At 47.1% G+C, this 26,493-nt stretch overlaps 1 protein-coding gene and 1 long non-coding RNA gene across 3 annotated transcripts in view; one reads left to right on the top strand and one right to left on the bottom strand.

Annotated features, from left to right (window-relative positions):
* The window catches only part of PRKCB (protein kinase C beta), a 197,385-nt gene that overhangs the window by 155,229 nt on the left and 15,663 nt on the right, over window positions 1-26,493 (bottom strand). The gene's annotated exons all lie outside the window — the stretch shown is intronic.
* On the top strand, window positions 1,017-4,120 carry LOC310748798. The gene is made up of 3 exons (XR_014541366.1): window positions 1,017-1,094; window positions 3,601-3,766; window positions 3,952-4,120. It is a non-coding gene; the product is annotated as an uncharacterized lncRNA (long non-coding RNA).

A 26,493-nucleotide genomic window follows, 5' to 3' on the forward strand; every position in this document is an offset into this window, starting at 1 on the left:
TGATCCAGCAGCCAGGTGCTTCTGGTGCTCTTCCCCACAACTCAATCCTCTGGTTTACTGCAGGCAGACCCAGCCAATGGCTTCCATGAAAGGAGAGGGAGGACACTTCTGTGAAGCAGGAAAAGCAGCTCCTTGGAAAGTTTCGAATAAAGAAACCTGTGCAGAAGTTCTCACTTTTAAATAGTCAATAATCTTGACCCCCCACCCACCCACCAAGTTCCTTAAAAATAGCACGCTGGCTGCCTTCCGCTATTGCAAATCTGAGCCCCCCATTAGCACTGCAAGCTAAGTTCCTACCGCTGAGGCCTCACTTTCTTTTCAGGCAAATAAGGCGTTGTTGTTTGGGGTGGGGGCAAGAGAGACGGCCGTTTCTTTCTTTGCACAATTGCAGCAATCAGCTAACAGGAGTTCAGGGAAGCAGTGGTACATGGGGGTGGGGAAAATAGGGGGCTGAATTGGCACCCCGCCCCCCCCACTTCCCGCCAGTCGAGCATCCTTTGTTGTCCATTGAAAAAAACAGCAAGGGAAGCAAGATGCCAGCAAGGCTCATCTGTGGGGGAACCATCAATCATTGCTCCACCCACCCCACTTTCTGGTCTCATTAGACCCAGAGGGGTCGCCCTCAGCCAAGGAGAGGCGATGAGAACCATAAGTCATTGGGCAGCCCCTCCCAAAGCCTGGGCATTTCTGTAGCGTTCCCCCTACCCCTTCAAGGAGACCCACGCCCAGCACCTTCACACTTGGCTCCTTGGTGCTTTTGTTTTATTTACATCCCTCCCACACACCCTCAACAGAAGCAACCCCCATCTTTTCTGGAAAACTATACATTTCCATAATGCACACCTTCTGTTGCGCTCATTTGTATGGCCACCACAGGGGACTCAGAAATTATACCTCCGTTGGAAGAACAGCCCTTTCAAAGGGGACAAAAGGACCCTTTTTTGAAGAAAAAAGGAAGTGGAGGGGGGTTGTTTAAAAAGGGAGCAAGTGACATGTTTGGTCTTTTCACAGCCCGAGAACCAACCCAGCGGCAATGGCAGCAGGATTTGTGTAGGCTGGGAGACCCAGAAGCCCCCAGCGAGCAAAACAGTTTGGTAAGTTGGTGGGTGGAATTTCAGAGCAAGGAGCCACTTTAGCTGGGCAGTGGGAACTGGCAGGGAGGAGGAGGAAATATAGGGTTGGGAGGAGAATGGAGTTTCTTTCGCACAGAAATGGGGGAGGGCGGGGGCATTAAAGTGGCATACATGCTGCCTGTGGGTTAAACCACAGAGCCTAGGACTTGCCGATCAGAAGGCCGGCAGTTCGAATCCCCGCAACGGGGTGAGCTCCCGTTGCTCGGTCCCTGCTCCTGCCAACCTAGCAGTTCGAAAGAACATCAAAGTGCAAGTAGATAAATAGGTACCGCTCCAGCAGGAAGGTAAATGGCGTTTCCGTGCACTGCTCTGGTTTGCCAGAAGCGGCTTACTCATGCTGGCCACATGACCCGGAAGCTGTCTGATGACAAACGCCGGTTCCCTCGGCCAATAAAGCGAGAGGAGTGCCGCAACCCCAGAGTCAGCCACGACTGGACCTAATGGTCAGGGGTCCCTTTACCTTTACTTACATGCTGCCCGATGCAGAGGGATGTAACGTACCCCTTTCTCTATCAAGACCACCTGAGCCCTGAGACTGGCAGAGGGGCTCACTGTGCAGGAACCAGAGCAGGGCCTCTCCCTTTCCTTGCAAGCACAAATAGTCCCAACATTAATAAGAAGGTAAAGGGAGCCTGATGGATCAGAGCAGTGGCCCAGGCAGTCCAGCATCTTGTTTTCACGGTGGCCAGTCAGGTGCCCCAAAGGGAAGCTCACAAACAAGACCTAACCCCAACAGCGCTCTCCCCTCCTACAGTTTGCAGCAACTGGACTCCAGAAGCATTCCCATTCATGGTTAGTAGCCATCGATAGCCTTGCCCTCCCTTAATTTGTCCAATCCTCTTTTTAAAAATAGGCTTTTGCTATGCCGGGGGCAGACGGCAGACGCAACTCATTACCTGGTTCTCCCCCTGTATTTGGTGCCAATCAGAACAAAACTGTATATTGATTATAATGGATGTTTCAATTGTACTTTACATTTTACTGATTTTTCTTTCCCTATGTGGTAGCTAGGGCTGTGCACTAAGGTAAAGGTAAAGGGACCCCTGACCGTTAGGTCCAGTCGTGACCGACTCTGGGGTTGCAGCGCTCATCTCACTTTATTGGCCGAGGGAGCCGGCATTTGTCCGCAGACAGCTTCCGGGTCATGTGGCCAGCATGACTAAGCTGCTTCTGGCGAACTAGAGCAGTGCACGGAAACGCAGTTTACCTTCCCGCTGGAGCGGTACCTATTTATCTACTTGCACTTTGACGTGCTTTCAAACTGCTAGGTTGGCAGGAGCAGGGACCGAGCAATGGGAGCTCACCCCATTATGGGGATTCGAACCACTGACCTTCTGATCGGCAAGTCCTAGGCTCTGTGGTTTAACCCACAGCACCACCCGCGTCCCTGGGGTGTACACAAGATCAGGCCAAATCATGGATCCCAACCCAAATCTGATTTTGGATGGTCAGCAGGGGATTTGACTAGATTTGGGCATGTTACGCACCTAGAGGGATCTGTCTGCATCCATCTTCACTCTGCCTGACCCCTCCCAGCAGTATGTCTAATTAAGGCTTCACAAAGAGAGGGTGGAGCAAGGCTGGGGAGGGGTGTGGCTGGGGAGAGGGGGCCTGGCCTAGGAAGGGAGGGTTCGGGGCCACATAGAGAGTACTAGAGAGCTGTATTTGCTCCCCAAGCGTAAGGTTTCACACCTGGCTCTAGCCCCCAAACACCTTTGTTCTCTTTCCTCACTATCCCCACTACACACACACACACACACACACACACAGAGAGAGAGAGAGAGAGAGAGAGAGAGAGAGAGAGTTTGAGGCTCTCAAAAGGAAGTGGCTCTTCAATTCTATCAAAGGCTATTTTAATCTACAGCATTTCCGATTCCTTTGCTGTAGTGTCAACTCTCTTTTTCCCTTTGAGGGAGAAAAGGCTCAAAGTGTATGCAAAACAGTCCCCAGGGAGGTTCTGCATTGTCAGACTTCAGTGTGTGTATGTAGTGAGGAGCTCTGTGAGACTCAGAAATGGCCACCTTCCTACCCCAGCAGCAAACTCTTCTAATTAAACTTTTCCATGCATTGAAGTTTATAACAGTGGTCACCTGTTGAAATGCAAGCCCAGAGCCAGTAAGGGATGGTCAACTGAGTCTTCCACCTTTTCAGGCACAGGACAACGTCTCCAGTTCAAACCCAACTTGTAACAACCACATTTTACTCAAGAACAGAGCACTTGTTTGCATGCAGAAGGTTCCAGGTTTGAAATGAGGGGTGTCTAAATGTGTATTACTGGAGGCTTTAATGTGGGGAAATTCCACTGGAGTATACTAAGTGGTCTCTGAATTCCTTGATGGGTTGATAATTAACTATTGTTGTTTTCTGCTAGCTAACAGGTGAGTGTTTAACCTTAGATCAGGTGACGAAGATATTTGTTTGCAAATCTCCATTCTGAATCTTTGTTCTCATGCTCTGTGGAAGTAAGGATGAGTAAATGACTCTCCAGTGAGCGAATACAGCTGCAGGCAAAATGGAGACTGTAAGGAGAGACAGACCTGTGATTTTAGATCTGTTTGGAGTACAGTCATACCTTGGAAGCTGAATGCCTTGGCTCCCGAACAAATTGGCTCCCGAACAATCGAAACCCAGAAGTGAGTGTTCCGGTTTTCAAACGATTTTCGGAAGCCGAAAGTCTGGCGCAGCTTCCACAGCTTCCGATTGGCTGCAGGACACTCCTGCAGCCAATCAGAAGCTGCGCTTTGGTTTTCAAACAGTTCCGGGAGTCGAACGCATTCTGTTTGAAAACTAAGATACCACTGTACTTCATATTTTATAGGAAACTGAGCCTGTGCTGGACCTCATCCAGAACCCCTGGCCTACCTGGCAGCAAGTCAGTATGTCAAGTCCCCGTCCAGGGTCAATCCACATGTCCAAAGTCCAAACCAAAGCTCCGTCCCACAGAGATCCTGGAGCATCCAAGTTGAGGTCCATCGCCATGGGCAGTTGAGTAGGCTCAACATCCCAGCTCTGCTGCCCTTTTAAAGTTTGCATGCTGATTGCAGCAAGTGGGCTTGATCCCTAGCTTGCTCCGGTGTGTCCTGCTCCCAGCTACATCGCTTGCCAGGATCCTTTTTCGACTCCCCATTGTCCTGCCAGTTCATGACAAACTTGCACGTGATCTTACGGATATTTTGAATGCATTGTTTACTGTTTTTGTTCTGTTTTGAAGAAAGTTCTGCAAGTAAAGCTGTAATTAAACTTATGGGCCTTGACAATGTTTTAAAGGAGTCAGTTTTTTATGCATCCAGTCTCTTCAAGCGGCACAATATTAATATCTGCAATAGACTCCAACACCCATCAGCCCCAAATGGCCATGCTAGCTGGGGCTGATGGGAAATGGAGTCCAAACCTGGAGGACATCAGGTTGTTGGGAGGCTGGGTCTGACCCGCCTGGCCGTGGATTTCCATGGCCTCTGCTTTCCTAACCCTCTTGCCTGCAGTCCTTGTAACTGAGAGCTTCAAGCATGTGTTTCATCACTCAGTTGTGTCTCCTTCCCTATAAAACCAGCACAAGCCCTCTCCACCCTGTAGGCTACAAACGTGATAAACGAACAGCTGGGAGACTGGGTCTAACCAGCTGTTTGACCAGCCCAGAGCCTCCTAGTCAGCCTCCAAACACTGCAGAATCCTCCTAGGCTCTCTCTCTCTCTGTCACCCTCTGCTACCCACCCACTGCCCTGGCACTTTCGCAATCCCACCTGGGGCTCACATCATCTTGCCACATCATCCTGCTCAATCTCCCATCTGTTAGATCTGCTCCACCAATCTTCACCGCTCTCTCTGAAACTGCATTAAACGGTTCCATTAGCACTGGGTGAAAGTGTGCGTGAGAGAGAGGGTTTTTTGGGGGGGGTGGGGAGAGAAGAGCCTGATACACTTTGTTCAATTTGCAAAATCATCTCCTGAAATATTACCTCCCCCGTCAGCTGCAGTTCTAAGTGACACTCTTTGACACTTGCACATTCTCATCTTTTGACAGAAGAGGGGGCTGCTGCTTCCCCTCACCCTCCCCCCCCAAAAAAATTCCAATTCCTGCTATTAGAAGTTCTTTTAGTCATAGCGCTCACTCCAGCTTCGACAATGGGGAGAACCTAATTTAGAAACACACAACATCGTTTAAGTCAGAGGAAAAAGAGAATCGGAGGGGAGAACTCTTGCCAGAACATCCTTGCAGTTCTCCTGCTCAGAAACAGAAGCTGCCTTGCTATGGAGGACAGCAAGGAGGACAGTTTGGAGGTGTTGTTTGAGTTGACAGAGTGCAAGAGGCAGACGGATAGATCTGGCCCATGTGGACTGATCCACCTGGACACATCTGCACAGGACTCATTTCAAAGGGAAGGACAGCAGCTCAGGGGCAAGAACACCCACGTTACCTGCAGAAGATTCAAGGTTCAATCTGCATAAGCATCTCAAAGTAGGGCTGGGAATGTCCCCTTCCTGAAACTCTGGAGAGCCAGAATAGGCCTTCACACAGCACATCATTAAACTATGGAACTCACTCCCACAGGAGGCAGTGGTGGCCACCAACCTGGGCGGCTTTAAAAGAGGATTGCCTGTAGAAGGTCCCAGATTCAACCCCCTCCTCCCCATGGGGTCTCTTGGTAGGGTGGGAATGTCCCAGGAAATGAATGAAATCCTGGAACGATGCCAGTCAGCATAGACAATACTGAGCAAGATGAACCAATGGTCTGACTCAGCATAAGACTGAGTGGGGATATGAACCTAGGTTTGCCTCGATTCAAGCCCAGGATGCAAACCCTACACCTCCCTGGCTCTCCTAGAAGTGCATGTAGGATTGCTTTCTCATGGTGCCCTGCCAGTTTGATCAAGGCAGTGCAGAGTTTGGCAGTGTGGATGCACACAACATCCACACTCCCCTTGCAGCCCTTGGGGGTCTCCACATTCACCCCATGCCCTCCAGGCAATGGACAACTCCTCCTTGCCATTCTTCTCATGCTCAAATTTGTTTTCTGTTGCCCCAGAAGCTACGTCCTGAACCGATGGGTTCAAGCACCGAGAAAGGGAATTCTGACTAGGCAACAGAGCAGGCTCCTTCACAGAAAGCGGTGAACTCCCCTTCATTAAAAGAGAGAAAGGCTGGCCACCTCTCAGGGATGCTGCAGGAGCATGGCTAGAAGGTTGGACTACAAGACCTCTGAGGTCCCTTGCCACTCATTCTAGCCTCTGATCCAGCCTAGTAGGTGGGAACCAGTCAAGAGCTAAACCACATTAAGGGTTCTTTTATCCAAAGGAACCAGTAGCGCAGGCTTCCCTAGTTAAAGGTAAAGGTAAAGGGACCCCTGACAATTAGGTCCAGTCGTGACCATACTGGGGTTGCGGTGCTCATCTCACTTTATTGGCCGAGGGAGCCAGCGTACAGCTCCCGGGTCATGTAGCCAGCATAACTAAGCTGCTTCTGGCAAACCAGAGCAGCGCTCGGAAACGCCGTTTACCTTCCTGCCGGAGCAGTACCTATTTATCTACTTGCACTTTGAGGTGCTTTCGAACTGCTAGGTTGGCAGGAGCAGGGACTCAGCAATGGGAGCTCACCCCGTTGCGGGGATTCGAACCGCCGACCTTCTGATCAGCAAGTCATAGGCTCTGTGGTTTAACCCACAGCGCCACCTGCGTCTCTGCAGGCTTCCCTAGCCTCCATCAATCCTGGCCATTCCTGGTATTTGCAGTCCAAAGTTTCTTGGATGGGAAAGACTGCTGTATACTGGAGATGCTGGGCTTTTAACCTGTTGCACACAAACAGTATGGCCATTTGACCACCACTTTGTTGGGAGGAGGAGGAGGATAGGAAGAGATAGAACCCCCCTCAACCGCCCCCCACCATACAGAGAAGGGCAAAAATTAAGTTTCATTTAGGGTAAAAAACCAGACTGAGCTAGGTGCTTTTGGACAGCCAAGCTTTAGTCTAAGAGCTCCTACTAGTTTGCTCTTTGAAATCTATAAAGCCCCACATCTGCTCAATTCATCATCATTATAAGCTATTTTTGAAAGGCTTTCAATAGGCATAATGCTTTATAGATTGATACAAACATAAAAGCGGGTCCCCCGCTCACCCAAGAGGCTCACTTACAATCTAAAACAGCCTGGTGGGAGTTAAAGAGTGATATGAGAGTCATATTCCGATATCTGAAGGGCTGTCATGTGGAAGAGAGAGCAAGCTTGTTTTCTGCTGCTCCAGAGGGGAAGACCAAGGGATTCAAATGACAAGAAAGGTTTGATGATGACCAAACCTTAGGAGGAATTTCCTGACAGTAGGAGCTCTTCAACTGTGGAATGGACACCCTCAGAAGGTGGTGGAGACTCCATCATGGGTTTCTCAACAGAGGTTGGAAAGCCAGCTCTCTGGGATACTTTAGTAGTGATTCCTGCATTGCAGGGTTTGGAAAAGAAGACCCTCGCAGATCCCTTCCAACTCTACGATGCTATAGGCATAGGAGGAGCCAGAGGAATTTCCTGGCTCCCAAGGCGTTCTGCCAAGGTCCGCTCCTGTTTCTTGCACTCACCGGGTAATTACATTCGCGTTCATGAGAGGAAGTTGCATCCTCGCACTGTCAACAAGGACTGCAAGCCTTCACGGAGGATGCTAATTGCGTCACGAGGGCAGCTCAGAGCCTGGCGCGGTTCCAGGCTGCAAGGATGGATTGAGAAGCCAGCCTGTTCAGCCACATAACATGGGCATAGATCTGCAGTCAGGTATGAGGACGCCTCATGACTGACCCACAGCATGGGAAGCCGGTAGAATGACATTTATACAGCAGTTATACACAACAGGCATAAATGGGAGGTGAGCCAAACGCAGCCAGGAAAATTAGACTGGACCAAAGACCATGACAGTTGCTAAGGACATCAGGAGAGCCCTGCACCTGCATTAGGGATGGAAGAAGGCAGAGATTCCCATTGCAACCCTTCTTTGCCTCAGCCAGAGCTGTTTCAGTTCTGCTGCAGTGCAGTTTCCATTAAATGCTATGTTATTGGTCATGCTGTCTGTTATTTAATGCTAATGAGCAAAAAGAGACAGGGTAGCTAGCATAAAGCACCAGTTTCCAAATACATCCTTCATCAGGATGGTATACTGAACAGATATTAATTATTGTTTTATGTGTTTGGCCTTACAGCAATATGTATGTACACTGATGAAGGATGTATTTGGAAATGGGTGCTTTATGCAAGCTACTCCGTCTGTTTCTACTCATTAGCATTTGATGCTGAATACACTACAATTCACCTAAATTGAATTTTCAAATCAGCCTTTTCATGCAAGTTTTTGGGTTTTTTTTGCTTTAGCTTACACATGCACGCTTGGTTTTTTTGTGCAGTCATCCAGGGGGGTCACAACACTTGTCCCACTTCGGGTGCCAGCAACCCACGCTATGCCCCTGCAACTTATTTGCCCTTTTCTGAACCCTTTCCAACTCTACAATAATCCTTTTCAGGAAGACAGAAAGTCTTTCCCAACCCTACCTGGAGATGCTGCTGGAATTGAACCTGAGACCTTCTACCTGCAAGGCAGGTACTCCATCACTGAGCAATGATGGTTCTTCCCAGTTCATCCAGAATGCACACTAGATCCTCATCTTTACTCCTGATGAATACAGATGTTTAACCTGCTCCCCAGCTGTGCAAGGCGAGCCCTCCCAGCCACCCTCTATGAGAGGAGGAGGATATCAGAACGTGATGTTTACGTTCCTCACTTAATGTCACAAATCTGTGGGTTTTTAACTTTGCAAATGCAATCTGCTGTGGTCATCAGAAAGGAGAGACACCACCTGGCCTAACCCCTGCAGCAATGCTTTAGGACAGCAACCCGGATGTTTCCACTTGTCACAGACTCTGCCAGTTCTACTGAAGGATGTATACAACTTATTACAAGGCCTGTGACTTTCAACTGCTACAGAGTCAGAAGGGAAGGGACTGACACACACACACACACACACACACACACACACACACCAAACTAAATCAACAGCCTCCACCGCCCACTGAGGTGCCAAGTTTTTGTTATTTAGCAGAATGGCCACTTGAAATGCAATAGGGAGTCTTTGCAAAACGAAGCAGCGGCAAAAACCAGCCAGAAGAGTCACTGGAGTGGAAGGTAGGGAATGAATCACACCAGGAGGCTTCAAACCAACCCAAAAGCCAGAAGACATTGGCAAGCGCATTTTAGAACTGTGGAGTTGGAAGGGACCTCAGGGGTCATCTAAGTCCAGCTCCCTGCAATGCAGGGATCACAGCTGAAGAATCCCTGACTGATGGCCACCCAATCCCTGCTTAAAAACCTCCAAGGAAGGAGAGGCCACCATCTTCCGAGGGAGTCCGTTTCACTGTCAAATGACTCTTACCATCAGAAGGTTCTTCCTAAGGTTTAGCTGGAATCTCCTTTCTTGTCATTTGAATCCATTGGTTCAGGTCCTTCCCTCCGGAGCAGCAGGAAACAAGTTTCCTCTTTGAATCTTCAAATCTTTGATTATAAAAAAAGCAACCACAACCACACACACATCTGAGACCTTAAAAGGATAAGGTGAAGCCTTGAGATTCCGCAGGCAGCGCACCAAAAACTGTAAAGCCTGAGCTTGGGGTTATGGATGAAGATTTGCACAACCTGGAGGTGCAATCTGGAGTTCTGTGTTCAGCATCCTGCTCTCCCAGTGGCTGCCCAGAGGCTCTACTGGGAAGCTGGCAGGCAAGACCCAAGCACAAGAGGACTGACCCCTCCTGGGGTTTCCAGCAACTGGTATTTAGAAGCTCAGGTCATAAGAAGGCATCCTTTTCCATTCTGCCCTGCATTTGTCACCGGCAGCACCATTTCCCTTCCGCTGCAGTGCATCTTCCACCCCAAACTACGTTCTTCCTCTAGCTGTCCATTGTGACAAAATTGCTACACTTATATGATTAATGATGTGAGTTACGCCATCTTTCTGCTATTCCACTCCACTATTTTTCATGCAAAGGAAATGCATTGCAAGGGGAAGGGAGAAGGAAGTAATTAATTGTGTACCATTTGCAGACTGGAAGCAAGAACAAGAGCAAATACCAATTGTAGTTGCTGGATTGATTTCTGGTTTTAGACATGCGACGGATAAGAGAACACCAGCAATTTCTGTTCCTTTTCCATTTCCAATGGAATTCTCTGACATCCCTAAGCACAGCTGAGGAACAGTTGGCCTCAGGAGGTGATGGGCTCTCCTTTACTTGGGGTATTTAGGCAAAGGCTGAAGGGGATACTGCAGCTTCAAGGTCTGTGCAGGAAAGCTTGTTGGTCGCCTAAGCTTTGCAAAACCTGTGCAAGCAGTGAGCTCCTTGCAAGACCTCAGTTCTTTTGAAAGCCTTCTCTGATCTAACATCACACAAGATTGTCTGTGCATCCTGCTTCTGTTGCACATGAGGCAAGCCTTTCAAAAACCTGGATATACCTGACTTGCAGTCCCACAATCAAAGCTGGGGTGGCAGGGGAAGAAATTATATGAATGTAATTCTTAAGCACAAACCAGAACTAACTTGGCCACATGGTCAAGGATAGCATGAGAACAGGCTCACAAACAAAGTAGCCCTTACTCACTTGCAAAGGAAAAGTATCCAGGCAAAATTCTGTGTTCCTTGAAGTCTGAAGCAAAACATGTTAAGTCACCCTTTTCTCCATTTTGCAAGCCACGCGGAGTATTCCTCAATCCAGTCCCACAATAATAGCTGGATGCAGTGGCGTAGCGTGGGGGGTGCAGGGGGGGGCGGCCGCACCGGGCGCAACATCTGGGGGTTAGGGTTAGGGGGCGCAAATCCACGGGTTAGGGGGCGCAAATTACTTGCCTTGCCCCGGGTGCTGACAACCCACGCTACGCCACTGGCTGGATGCGAACCCTCAATAATGCCTCTGCAGTTTGAAAGTTCATTGCTGTTGTGAAAGCTGCGGTGGCTCTAAAAGACAGCGACTGTGACAGCATTAGCCAAGAGCACCTACTTAACTATGGAACTCATTCCTGCAGGAGGCAGTGATGTCCACCAATCTAGATGGCTTTAAAATAGGATTGGACAAATCCATAGAGGAGAGGGCTATTGATGGCTACTAGCCAGGATGAGTTTGCTCTGCCTCCACAGTCAGAGGCAGCAATGCCCTCCAACATTTCTCCAATGAAAATAGGGATGTTCTATTCTGCATCAGGAAGCCAGGCTCTCGTGGTTTAGGGTGGTTAACAGGGAGGCAGTTTCCGCCATAAGATCTCCTCTCCTTAACTTTCTCCCACACAGGGGAACAAGGTACAGTAAAAAGAAACCCTGAAGGTGAAAGGGGTTAAAAGCAATCCCTCCCTGTGCATACCCCTTCCAACTTTGTATTGCCTTTATGGCTAGATTTTATTTGACAAAACAAAACTCTGGAGGTTTTTAAGCAGAGGCTGGATGGCCATCTGTCATGGATGCTTTAGTTGAGATTCCTGCATTGCAGGGGTTGGACTAGATGACCCTCTGGGTCCCTTCCAATTCTGCAATTCCAGGAGTCCATGAAAACAGGGAGGACTCTACATCCTGTCTAGTTTGTTGGCTGTAAAGTGAGAGAAGCTGTTGTTCCCTCCTGCAGCGTGAGAAGCTCTTGACCTGCTTTTACCTAAGAACGGAGGCATCTGTCAATTTCAGTTTCTCTTCCTTTCTCCTTTTTCCAGGCAGCACCTGTCAGTTTCAGTCTCTCTCACTTTCCAATCAATTCACCACATTTCCACATCTTTATTTTTTTAAGGCTTCACAAAAAATCACCAGCATTTTAGTGATTTCCTCCCTCTTCTAACAGTGGGCTCACCCACACTTCTCTTTGCTCTGCATTTCCAGGTACAGGTCTGCACTTTGAAGTTTCCTGCTGCTTTCCCTGTGAAAATCTACTCTTTACTGCTGAATTGGAGCAAACAGCAATCCATAAAAAACCTGAATTCAGTGTTAGAAGAGTGGGTTTCCATGGGGAAAGCTGAGAAAGCACAGACCTCTGGGGCAAAAGGTACATATGGATGAGCAACTTTTCTTAATGTACAGTGGTACCTCGGGTTACAGACGTTTCAGGTTGCAGACTCCGCTAACCCAGAAATAGTACCTCGGGTTAAGAACTTTGCTTCAGGATGAGAACAGAAATCGTGTTCTGGCAGCGCGGCAGCAGCAGGAGGCCCCATTAGCTAAAGTGGTGCTTCAGGTTAAGAACAGTTTCAGGTTAAGAACCTACCTCCGGAATGAATTAAGTACTTAACCCGAGGTACCACTGTAATGCATTTTTTTCTATGTTCTCACTAACACATGAATCCTTATGCATCTTACATCCTCCTTCTTGTACATAATTCCCCCCACCCCAAAGTTGGAGAACTGCATCACAAAAATTGAACAAGCGTGAGCTTTGAAGGATGGCTACGTTTTGGTTCACTTGTGTTTGGGGGAAGGGCAAATGAAATAAGTTTGCCTTAAAGGGTACTGAATTTTCTCCACGAGGTAAAAGGAGAAAAAAGGGGGTTCAGAGATGCCCGACTGAATCCTGTTTTGCAGCACACTCTGGATGAGTGGGGTGCATGTTTAAGTGAGACAGAGAGCACTGTGTGCTCAGTTGGGACTTCTCCAAGGAAGGCGATGCGTTCTGAGTCTGCCTGGGCAATCCAGAGATGAGCTGGGGGTAAGAGTGATTTCTGCTTGACAGGCCTCTGAGCAGCATTCGAGAGGGGTGGCGGAATTAAAAAGCAATGAGGAGGGAGATTAAAAATTAAACTTTGTAATAAGAAGGCCCACTCTGCAGAGCAGTTACACAACACTCCTGGGAATGCCTGCCCGGGAACGAAGCAGGAGAATCTAACAAGAATTCAACAATTACAGTGCACCTCATCAATTCACACGGAACTGGTGGGAAAGAGTTCCCTTTTCTCGCCGAATGCACACGCAGGACTGCACTCTTGCTCTCTCGCCATGGAGACTGGACCTGTTTGGCTTCTTTTCCTTTGAAGGGAGTCAGCGGCGCAATCCATCCCTGAAGGCCCTCATTGTTTTCAACACATTCTTTGCAGTTGCAATGTGGGTCACTCTCAAGGAGATGCAATGCAGCCTCTTTTCCCTCTTTCAGAACACCATTCCACCCCACATACCCCTGCAAAGTACAATAAAGAGTGGGGAGGGTCCTCAGTCCCCGTGACCTTCCTTCCTTCTCTTCGGCATACGACTCTGCAGCAAACGTCACTGTGACAAGTGGCAATTGCACAGGAAGTGGGTGATTCTTGAAGGATCACTTCCCCATCCTTCCTTGGATGCCTCCATATACACCTGTACAGGTGGTTAATGCAAGTTAATGGGCAAACGGATCTCTCCATTGCCTTGTGTGGGGAAAATGAGAAGTTGTACCCCGAGAATAGGGTTGGCGCTGTGTGTTAAACCACAGAGCCTAGGATTTGCCAATCAGAAGGTCAGCGGTTCAAATCCCCGCAATGGGGTGAGCTCCTGTTGTTCGGCCCCAGCTCCTGCCAACCTAGCAGTTTGAAAGCACGTCAAAGTGCAAGTAGATAAACAAGCACCGCTCTGGCGGGAAGGTAAACGGCGTTTCCGTGCGCTGCTCTGGTTCGTCAGAAGTGGCTTAGTCACGCTGGCCACATGACCCAGAAGCTGTATGCCGGCTCCCTCGGCCATTAAAGCGAGATGAGCGCCACAACCCCAGAGTCGGTCACGACTGGACCTAATGGTCAGGGGCCCCTTTACCTTTACCCAGAGAAATGGCTGGTAGTAGGGGAAAACCTCAACAACTTGGTGGGCCTGAGCTTCTCCCTGAACTAGCTGTTCTGGAACTGCGGTCATCTATTGCCCCCTATGCAAGTCAGTTGAGTGAGTGATCCCTCCATTAACCTGCAAGGGAGAGGGAGAGATGGGGATACTCCCCCAGCAATGGGGTAGAGAAAGATAGGCCTGTAGCTCACAACACAATCACGTTCCATCCACAATCACAAATGTTCAGTGTTTGGGGGGGGGTTATTGACTTGTATTTGTTTTTGTTATGTATTTTGTGCTTTTTAACATGCATGATTGTGTTTATGGCCATCTAGGTTTATGGCCATCACTGCCTCCTGCAGGAACAAGCTGGACCTGAGCGCAAGAGTAGCTGTGCTCCCCACTTTCTGAGTCCCATCAATCAGCATTCAGAGACATCCCACCTCCGACAGAAGTGGCAAAGAATATTTAAATTCAGAGAATTCACACTTCTGAAAAGGTGCTAGTTTCGAATCCAGCTCATCACTCTGTGCCTCCCATCCCTCAAACATACGGCCCTGAAATACTTTGATCTGTTACTCAGCAGTTTTGGAGAACTTTCATGTACTGTATCAGGAAACCACTGTTGTTGATGTCAATAAGCAGATGGTTTTTCATATGTCACTCTCACATGCGTACAGTGGTACCTCAGTTTTCAAACGTCTCCATTGACAAACATTTCAGTTTTCAAACGCTGTAAACCCTGAAGTAAATGCTTCGGTTTTCAAACACACCTCGGAAGTCGAACATGCCACACAACTTCCGTATTGAGCAGGCCTAGGCAACCTAAGGCCCATGGCCCGGAAGCAGCCCATGGGGGTCGTTTAACCAGCCCATGGACCCCCACCGCCCGCTCGGTTGACTCCCATTCACCGCGCTAAACCGGTGCGGAGCAGAGTGGGGACCACCTTCCACGACACTGGGCGGCTTCCCATTGGCTGCAGGAAGCTCCTGCAGCCAATGGGAAGCTGCACATGCCTCCTCTGTGCTGGAAATGGTTTTGTGCGTGCACACGCATGCACACATGCGCACACTCCAGCCCACCGTAGCATCTGCAGGATCACGAACTGGCCCATGCCCCAAAAACGTTGCCAGCCCCTCGCATTGAGTTTTCAGTATTGAGCTTTCGGTTTTCGAACGTTTTGGAATTCGAACGGTCTTCCAGAATGGATTACATTCGAAAACCAAGGTACCACTGTAGTTGCTTTGGGTATATCATATAGAAAGCATAGAATTGTACAGCTGAAAGAGACCTGAAGTATCAACTAGTCTAACCCTATGTAATGTAGAAATCACAAAGAATCCCTAAATTCATCCTGTCACTGCTTTAAGGGAGGCACCGTCCTCCCCCCAAGAAAAACCTCGTAAGAACTTTTTGACACAAGAAGAGTGATAGATCCTCAGGGATCCAGCGCATCAGCCTGGAAAACTAAGCGTAGCATCTTCCTGCCATCAGCCCACCCAAACCCAGGAAAGGACCTACAGGGAAAAAGGATAGCGAAAAAAGAAGAAAACTAAGGGGGGAAAGAGACTTCTCTTAAGTACAACCTGTCCATCCCACGCTGTCCCTAAAGTATTCTGCAGCAAAGAGAACGTTCTGTTCCTCATGCCAGCCAGGATAATGTTATGCGAAATTTCCCACGCATTTGAATCAATTTGCAACCCTCTACCCTACCCACCACCCTGCAAGGTAGACTGCCGTTGATCCCATTGCACAGTTGGGAATAGGCAGAAGAGTGATTTACCGCAGGAGAATGAGAACAAAAGACTCCATTTTCTACCAGTCATTTGAAGGTTCAGAAGCTTGCCTCCTCTCCCATTGCCTGCAGGTGCAGAACTCGAACCCAGGATCCTTACAGTCTCTCTCTTTCCACTGAGCCACACTGCCTTCAGTGCACTTACATCTCTCATTCTCAGGGGGGAGTGTTTTTGGGAACAAAGAATGGCAATGGCCATTGAATCAGCAGTTAAAAGGAAAGTGGGGGAAAGTTGGCTATTTAATATTTAAATGTAAGCCCCTTTCTCTGCAATTTTTCAAATCTGCCAACCCCCTGAAAGTGACGAAATACACACACACAAACACTGTTTCCCAGGTGGAAAGTGGCTAAATGTCTGGGAAAATCCAGGTGTGTGACAGCCCATGTTGGCACTGCCAGGCTGGAGTGGAACACCTTCCTTGTTTTGTATTTAAAGTTTCATTGTTCTTATCGCTTTCAAGGCTATTTCCTTTTATCACATTTGTTTGTATTTACAATTCTGAGTTGTCACAAGATAGCCGATTATTCATAATAGCTATTGATTTTCTTATAAATTAGTTACCGTACATCTGTGGCAAGTGAAGTTTTATGCATGTTTGGTCAGTAGCTATATGTAAATATTTTATGCTTCGAATGTCCTCAGCCCTTAAGTTCTTGTTAGTAAGGATGAGTAAAAAGATTTATCCTGTCATTTTCTTTGCTGCATTTTCTATTTCTAGCTATGAGGTTAGATCAGAGCGTATATTTCTTTTTGTGTGCATCAGTGTCACGCCCTTGCGCCTATAAATTTAATTAAACTAAATCATTTTAACTGGATTTTGAAGAAATATGCATGTCTTCAAAGAAGAAATTAATGGTTTTGAGTTTTATTGTGTTGTTATCTTCCTTAGCGGGTTGTGCAAACCGCTATGCATTTTATAGGGCAAGGTAGAGGACAGTGGATGAGTTTATGGGACCAAGGGGGCAGTGGACCAAAAAATGTTTGGGAATCCTAGTTTTGGGGTCCAGATCAGGAGGCTGTCTTTATAAATGTAAAAGACGTGATCAAAAATCCCCCAATCTTATAGTTTTATGATGCCAACAAGCCTGCAATGGCTAGCGCTGAAGCAAGCACCTACGTACTGGGTAAGCCTTCTGCTAACCTAGCACCCTTTGCACACCTTGTACTAGTGGCTGGGGCTAATGGGAGTTGTAGTGCACAGGGTGCCATTACAATTACATGGTTCAGAATGCATGCAAGCTGCATCCTGCTCCCCTGCTCTTAGCAAAGCAGAAAAAATGCAATGCACAAATAAATGGAAGGGCTTGGTAGCGTTTGGGCATATAAAAATGAAAACAGGCTTTGACCAACTGCAACTTCTTCATTTTGAAAAATTCAGAGAGACAGTTTCATGCATCGCACACAGCTTCAACCATGTCCTGAAGAAAGCAGAACTGCTCCATTTTTAGTGTGTGTCAAAATATAGCCCCCTCCCAATCCAAACTAGCCCCTTGAAGGTGGGTTGCTGAAAAGAACATTCCTTTGAGGAGGAGGAGATTTTGATCTGGAAAGTTTGAGGTTAGAGTAAATTTACGCTAATGGCTAAATTCAGCCACACTGATGCATTTCCAAGGAGGGGGAGATCACCCATGTTTCTTTCCACTCCTACATTATTTAAAGGAGGCTACTGCAAATGTCAAGGAGAGCTGATGTAACATTAAACCACCTGACTGGGGAGGAAAGCAAGTCCCCGGCCTGAAGGATGCTACAAAAGTAAAGACTTGCCTCTTCTCACCCAAGTCTGGTTGAAAATTAGCAGGGATGCATGTACAGAATATGGCAAGCAAGCTACCCACCACTGAAAGCAAAATGGTCTCTGATTTCTGGAGGGTCCAGCAATAGTTTGCAGGCGGTTTGCATGTTGAATGCCACAGGAGCAGTCCCTGGCAGCTCTGGGAAAGAGATCTGCTGTGGATCAGACATAACAAGACTTGGGACATGTCTGTAATAGTCTCCTAAATTAAAAAATAAAATAAAAATAATAGCCACTGTTCAGGTCATACACACCATCCCTAAAGCTGCTACCCCAGGTGTATGGGAAAAGGTACAAGCAACCTGCATCTCCTGTTCTGGCTGCGGCTGATGGGAGTTGTAGTCAGATGCCACATAGTACCCGCTTCGCATTTGTAAAAACTTGATCTTTCATATGGCAGCAACCAACACTTTGGAACTCACTGCCTATTGACATCAGGCAGGTGCCTTCGCTTTAGTCTTTTTGGTCCCTGCTGAAAACATCCTTGTCTAGACCAGGCCACCCAGATGTTTAGAAAGTAGGTGCGGGTTTTAATCTGCTTTTAGTCTATTGATATTGTAACTTTTTCAACATTTACAATTATTGTTGGTTTTTCTTATTGATAGGTTTTTTTTGTTTCACCTTTTTTGTAAACCACTTTGAGGTAGGTTGGAGGGTTTTAAAAGTGTGGGGTTTTTTTACAAGGTGTGTAAATTTTATGAAATTAATAGTACATAAATAGTTCAAAACAGCTGGAGGCACCCAGCCTAGGGAAAGCTGGTCTGAGCGATGGAAGTGCTGCCTAATTCACAGATCTTCCCCTTTCTGAGAATCATCCCTGGGTCAAGTTTACAGCCTGCGGCCCCATGAACTAAGAGAAGGAAGAGGCCATCATGGCACAGAGTGGAACTGAGCCTGGGCCCCCAGATGTTAAACCATTGCCTACTGGTCTGTCTTCTTCCTCTTAAAGAATGCATATTTAATGCACACTTCAAGTCTCCTGCAAGCATGCCCTTTGGTTCAACATCCTATCACACAAAAAGTGCTCCCTTGTTTTTGAAATTTCGAGGGCACAGTACTAGGACAGCATGTCTCCTCCAGGGCAGCAAATTGGGCGCAGGGGCCCTTTTAAGCTTCACAGAAATTGCCTGAAGACAAACTTTGATTCTTCCCAGAAGCAGGTTATGAGACAAAGAACGAGAGGTGGAGTGGGGAAGGGAGGAATGAAAATCATAGTGCTATTTTTAAAATGTCCCTCCAGAGGAGCACAAAGATAGGAACAGGCATCTGAGCTGGCAGGATTTTCACTTTGCTGCAAAAGACAAGATACCTGTAGGTCAAAGATATCACCTTCTTGGAAAAGCCACTTGACAAAAATCCATCCGACGTAGAAAATGGCTGCCACAAGGCCAAGACATAGTCAGCCCGGCAGAAAATCAACAGCAGGGTTGGAAAATACTATGCCATGGTTGCCATTCCTCCAGAATCATGAAATAATGGAGGGAAAGTGTTTTCTCCCTTTATCATAGCACCAGAACTTGCGGACATCCAGTGAATGAAGCTAAATATGGGAACATACAGGACAAAGCGATGGACTTCTCCACACAGCCCAGAATTAAACTATTGTTACACACCACTTCAATCTCTGAGCAATGTGAGATTCCAGGGGTCTATGTTTCCTTTTGGGCAATAAGGCAGAGCAGAGACTGTGATGCCTTTATGATATATGATTTGTTTACACATTTATCCAATGGAACATGCCTTTTTTCACTGCTAATACTATACATAAATTTCCATGTCACACAGAAGAACTTTATACCTCCCCGCTACTTCAAGATGAAAACACAAATGTTACATACCTAGTTGTAACAGCTGTAACCATCATCAAAGGATGGTTCGTGCCACAAACTAGACCCAAAATGCAAGATCTGTGCTCCTTCATGCTCCCTCCCTTATAGTCGCTTTTAACCGTTTGTCCTTGTCTCTAACTTTTTAAAGTTATGTATGATATAATCACCTCTTAACTACTAGTTTTTTCCTTTACCTGTTTTAAATCCTATGTGTTTACTTTATCCGTATGTCTTCTCTTATGCTGGTCTGTGACCAAAACAAAGTTTGATATATAGATGAAGAGACCCAAAATATTGTGTCTGACCCTCTCTGCAGCATAAAACAGACAGCCTGCCCCATGCTCTGCACCCCCATTCTCCAGCTTGCAAAAATGACACTTTTTTCCTGTTTGTTTACCTCATCGCCCCCTACAATTCTGCCCCTACCTCCTGAAACTCTGGCCTTTTGTCTCTGTTAATTATTTCTCAAGTGTGCATGCACACAAAAACTTCTACCCAGAACAAACTTAGGTGGTCTATAAGGTGCTACTGGACAATTTTTTTATTTCGACTGCATCAGACTAACACGACTACCTACCTGAATCTAGACTCAGGGAGAGGCTCTCTGTTAATGGCCTTCTTAATGGTACATCACCCATTTCTTTTAGCTCTTTTAATGGTCCATCTCTGCAGGCGATAACTTCACCAGGAAGCCAGCCTGGCTTATATTTTAACATGCTAAATTCAATGCTGGGCACCCCAGAATTAGAACGGAAGTCCAGGCGCCCCACAAACCTATGGAATTCACTCCCACAAGAGACTCCTGTCTTGGGTGGCCTTAAGAAAGAATGGGACCATTTATGGAGGATGAGGCTATCAATGGCTACTTGCAATGATGGCTAGATTTCACCCCCACTTTCAGAGGCTTGGAATGCCAGTTGCTGGGAAGATAGGGCTGTTGTGCTCAGGTCCTGTTTTTGGGTGTCCAAACGGGGCATCTGACTGGCCACTGTGAGAACAGGATGCTGCCCTAGATGGATCCCCTTTGGGTCCGATCCAGTAACCAAGCTCTTCTTACATCTAAAGAAACCCTGATGACTAGAGTCCCCTAATTAGGTGTACGGCTGGGTGAAATCAGGTTTTCAGCATCACAATATATCACCAGCTAAACATCACGATATACTGATATATCACAGTGTCTGAAATAAGGGTGGAGCTATGCAGAGGCATTGGCTGGCTTCACACATCACGATTCACAATATATTGCCAGGTCAAAAATTACGAAGCCAATATGACAAGATGGACTTCAAACCGGTTCTGGGCAATGTATCAATTTATTGGCCAGCCCTAATTAGGTGTCAATAGACACCTCATTGTCTAATCCAACAACAAGAACAGAAGCTTCTCCCAAATTCAATGCTGGTATTTAATAGTGCCAAAACAACATAATGAAGCTTCCTTGCTGGAGCTAAGGAATTTGGGACTGTTCAGTTCCTGTATGGAGACTAGCTGAAAAGTGCTCCCCTTCTATTCAATGGAAGTTATTCTGAGCTCCATTGCAGAAGAACAGGTAGATATAATATTTTTTTTAAAAAAAGATTGTTCCTAGATTTCCACACACCCCTAAGAACGCTGCTGCCTCATATTTATCAGATATTCTAATATTCCCATCTGTATTTGACATCCAGCTATATCTGACAGAATTTGACAGTTGGTACGCAGTAGCATTTAGCATTTGACAGCAAGTTTATTTTTTATTTTTTACTGTTGTGATGATGATCTTCTGAGGTTTCACAGCAGGTACCTGCCAAACCTCGAAATAATTAAGAACAATTAATTAGTGTTTGCGGTATATTTCATATTTAAAGTTTTGCCGGGTGAAATTGAAACTTTTGGCACATCTTGAATATTTGTTGATGTTTTCTCTTTGATTTAGCATCTTGCCTGAAGTTTCTGAAACACTCCGTCCTTTTACTGCCAATAGGAGCTTTGGGGAAACCTCAAGCAGCCTACCCCAAACTTTTAAGCGTTTTAGAGGCTGAAATATTCCTCCCCAACTCCCCCTTTTAACCCCATTAGCTGACATTGGTTTTCAAGCTCCCCCCACCCACCTGCACTATGATTTACTCTTCTTCCTGGATTAGCCATGTAGATGGGTCAAGTAAAATCTGAGATACTGTAGCTTATCAGACTTTGCCGCATGCTGACCTGTTCGACACTCTAACCACCTTGCCACACTGGCAGGATCTAAATATAATTAAAAATGAATATCTATATATCTCTTGTGGCTACCCCTCTGAAAATTATTACTTTTTAGAAAGAGAAGTTGTACACAGGCCAAGTCCAGTCAGCAGAAAGAGAAGGGAAGGGAGGATCTAGCGAGACGGACAGCAAAGATCAAAACAATCTGCAGTCAAGTTTCCAATGAAGTGGTTGCTGGTGCATCCAGCCTCAAAATGATTAATACTCTGCAGTCCTTTTGCTGCAGCCAACAGACAATGCCTCTTGCAGTGGAGCAACCGCCAAGATGTAGAAGACAAAGGAAGCCCAGTTCATGGGCGCCAACAGCAGAAGGCAACTGACTTCTCCAGAGACACAGAGGCTGCAGTGCTAGACACACTGTCTTGTACTGGCAAGAAGGAACTTAGACTTGTCTTTCTTCCACTTTTAAAAGTCTCTCCATCATTTCAGGGAATCTAACTTAACCCCTTGATCTAGCTCTGGAGCTTTCAGCTGGAGAGCTTGGTGCCAATTCATTAGTTTTTTTAAACAAGTATTGTTCCATTAGAGATTTTACTTTCTTGGGCTCCATGATCACTGCAGATGGTGACAGCAGCCATGAAATTAAAAGACGCCTGCTTCTTGGGAGAAAAGCAATGACAAACCTAGACAGCATCTTAAAAAGCAGAGACATCACCTTGCCAACAAAGGTCCGTATAGTTAAAGCCATGGTTTTCCCAGTAGTGATGTATGGAAGTGAGAGCTGGACCATAAAGAAGGCTGATTGCCGAAGAATTGATGCTTTTGAATTATGGTGCTGGAGGAGACTCCCATGGACTGCAAGAAGATCAAACCTATCCATTCTTAAGGAAATCAGCCCTGAGTGCTCACTGGAAGGACAGATCGTGAAGCTGAGGCTCCAATACTTTGGCCACCTCATGAGAAGAGAAGACTCCCTGGAAAAGACCCTGATGTTGGGAAAGATGGAGGGCACAAGGAGAAGGGGATACAGAGGACAAGATGGTTGTACAGTGTTCTTGAAGCTACCAGCATGAGTTTGACCAAACTGCGGGAGGCAGTGGAAGACAGGAGTGCCTGGCGTGCTCTGGTCCATGGGGTCACGAAGAGTCGGACATGACTAAATGACTAAACAACAACAATTGTTTCATTACCAAATGGCGCCTTATACATTTAACCAAATCAATTGCCCATCCTTTTTCCTGCACCATTACCAGTTGCGGGGGTGGGGAGTAGGCCTGGTCCATCCATCCATCCATCCATCCATCTACCTCACCCACCCAGCTACAGACCAAACTCTGTAGCCTGGTTTTGGACACTTGGAATGTCTGGTTTTTGCATATTTCTGTGATTGCAAGTTGTTTAAAACTACTTTTTAATATTGTGTTTTAATTGTTGTGACCTGCCCTGGGACCTTAGGGTGACTTTTCTTTAAATTCCCAAAGTTCTTAAACTAGCGCAAGGTTGTCCTCTGAACTAGCCAGATGCTTAACTGAGAATCAAATACAATCAGTTCATCTTTTGAAAAATAAGACTTTAGAGCTGCCTTACCCCAAAATGGCACCTAGATATGCCATTCTGGCAATTGTAACCTTGGTCTGAGGAGCCATTTGGTGCCTAGGTTACATATCTGAGTTTCTAACACTGCTCACAAGCATACCTGGAAATGCCTGGGTTTGAACCTGGGACCTTGTGCATGCAAAATAGATGCTCTACCTTTGAGCCACAGCCCTTCCCCAGCAGCAGTGAAAGGAGGAAGAAGAACCTCACTTATGCATCCAAAAAATAAAATTAACCACTGAGCTTGCCTCCCTGCTCTGCCAGTTTTCAAACCCAGAGGAGGGAACAGACATGTGATTCCCCACCACCACCGCTGAAGAGATACGGCCCAGGAAATAGCCTTGCCATGGGCTCCAGCTGGTTGCCCAAGATAGCAGATATAAACATACTTCAGCATTTGAATGTGCTGGCTGAAGCTGATGGGAGTTGAAGTCCGAAACACCAGGTTGGAGAAGGCTAGACTAAACAAAAGCTCCCTTTATTAGCATAAACTTGTTCTATTACTTCAGTATAATAATGCTGAAATAATGCATTTCAAGGGCCAATCCAGAGAAGCCTGGACTTTGGCTCTGTCATTGCAAGGGGTTGGACTAAATGGTGCTTTAAGGTCAAACTTTATAGTTCTATGGTCATATAATACTAAAACTCAGAGATCTCCAATGAAGCGGAATGTTGGGCGATTCAGGACAGACAAAGGGAAATCCTTCTTCACAGACAGCACAAAGTTACAATATGGAATACGCTCCCACGAGAGGCAACGAGAGGCACAAGCTCGGATGGCTTTAAAAGAGGGTTAGGCAAATTCGCCGCAGAGACGAAGAAGAGTTTGGATTTGATATCCCGCTTTATCACTACCCTAAGGAGTCTCAAAGCGGCTAACATTCTCCTTTTCCGTTCCTCCCCCACAACAAACACTCTGTGAGGTGAGTGGGGCTGAGAGACTTCAAAGAAGTGTGACTGGCCCAAGGTCACCCAGCAGCTGCATGTGGAGGAGCGGAGACGCGAACCCGGTTCCCCAGATTACGAGACTACTGCTCTTAACCACTACACCACACTGGCTCCCAGAGCAGAGCAGAAGGCTATCGAGCCTGATGGATACATTCTCCCACCACTGTTAGAAGCAGAATGCCTCTGAGTACCAGTTGCTGGAAACTACAGGAGGGAAAAGCGCTCCCCCCCCCCATCCTGCTTTAGGTTTTTTCTTTTGGGGCGTCTGGTCACCCACTATGAGAACAGGATGCTGAGCAATGATGGACCCCCCTTTGGTGTGATCCAGCGGCAGGGCTGTTCTTACGCTCTTAGGACTATCAAGTACATCCTTTCCATGTTTCTAGTCTCCAGTTTGGCAGCAGTGGCAGGAGGGAGGCACACCCATCTCCCCTGTTTCATGCTCATCTGCTAAACCTACATTACAGTTCTCTTCTTCAAAATCCTGGGGAAATGTAGTTTGAGGTGCCTGCCAATAATTCTCTGAACCCCTCCCCCCTTCACAGAAAAAGGCAGGGTTTTCTGGAGAGAAGGACAGAGGAGAGAGCCAGTTGATGTCTACCGCTGAGTTCTGCCCACGAGATGAGAGGGGTTTGTGCAGCTGCCCTCACATGACTGGTTCCCCAGAGTGTGCAAAGCAAAGACAAAGAGTTCTGAGCAGTAACATCAGATTTCCGAAACCCACTTTTTCCTGTCTCTCCCACCCCTAGGGGCCTCCAAAGAGGAAGAAGCCAAAGACACAAAGCATGTTGAGTTCCTCAGACGGCCATCGCTCAGGGGCACAGTGTCTGCACTGCATGCTAAGGCTCAGATTTAATTCCTAAACCTGGGAACATTCACATTTCAGTCAGCATTAACAACACAGAGCTATATGGACTTGTGGTCTGACTCGGTGTAAGGCAACTTCACATGTTCTCCTAGAGCAGGGGTCAGCAAACTTTTTCAGCAGGGGGCTGGTCCACTGTCCCTCAGACCTTCTGGGGGGGGCAGACTATATTTTTTGGGGGGGGGGAATGAACAAATTCCTATGCCCCACAAATAACCCAGAGATGCATTTTAAATAAAAGCACACATTCTACTCCTGTAAAAACACACTGATTCCCAGACCGTCCACAGGCCAGATTTAGAAGGCGATTGGGCCAGATCCGGCCCCTAGGCCTTAGTTTGCCTACCCATGTCCTAGAGAAACATGGGATCACCATGCAAACCACGTCCAAAGTGGTACCACCAAGGTCAAAAGCTTCTCTGTTGACAGCATCCCATATTCAAAGTTTTAAGAGCAAGAGCCCCTTCCCCATCTAATTAGTTTAGAGAATAAGCAAGTAAGAGGTGGCATGGTTGATGCATATGAAATTACCGTATTTTTCACTCCATAAGACGCACTTTTTCCCTGCTAAAAAGTAAGGGGAAATGTGTGTGCTTCTTATGGAGTGAATGCAGGTGGGAGGCAGGCGGGAAAAGCCCGCAAGAGCCACACACACGCTCCATGCGGCTCTTGTGGGCTTTTCCCTGAGGAGGGAGAAGGGACTGACGCGGGCAGTCAGTCCCTTCTCCTTCCTCGTAGAAAAGCCCGCAGGAGCCGCACACCCTTTAAAGAGTGTGCAGCTCTTGGGGGCTTTTCTCCCTCCTGGGGAAAAGCCTGCAAGCGCCGCACACACGCTTCACATGGCTCGTGAAAGGGAGTGCCGAGCAGAGCCTGGGATGCATACAGGCTCTGCTCAGTGCTCCCTTTAAAAATAGTTTTTTTCTTGCATTCCCCTTCTAAAAATTAGGTGCGTCTTATGGTCAGGTGCGTCTTATGGAGCAAAAAATACGGTATGTATGGCAGGGAGGAAGTGGACAGTGAATAGTTTTTCTCCTTCACCCAGAACACTAAAACTCACAGACATTCAATGAAACTGAATGCTGGAAGATTTAGCACACATAAAGTCCTTTACACAGCACATAGTGAAACTTTGGAACTCACTCCCACAAGAGGCAGTGATGGCCACCAACTTGGACGGCTTTAAAAGAGGATTAGACAGATTCATGGAGGGCTATCAATGGCTCCTAGCTATGATGGCAGCTATGCTGTGCCTCCACAGCTGGAACTGAAACCACAGGAGGGGATAGTTGCCATTGTGCTGGGGGTCCTGCTTGCAGGTTTCCCATTGAGGCATCTGATTCGCCACTGTGGGAACAGGATGCTGGACTAGATGGGGCATTGGTCTGGTCCAGCAGGTGCTTCTTATGTTCTTCTTGGTATCTGGAAGGAGCCTCCAATGATGAACAAAGGGTGCAGGCAACCCTCAGTTCCCTTCTGCTGAAGTTACAGAAGTGAGACAGAGAGGTGAGCAGACATTTGGACCCAGGCATACTTGCCCCCGAGTCAAAACTCCTTCCACTTGGCTGCACTGGTTTTGTCACCCACTCAAAG

Source organism: Podarcis filfolensis (genome assembly GCF_964270895.1).
Source record: "Podarcis filfolensis genome assembly, chromosome: 14".
NCBI classification, from domain to species: Eukaryota; Metazoa; Chordata; class Lepidosauria; order Squamata; family Lacertidae; genus Podarcis; species Podarcis filfolensis.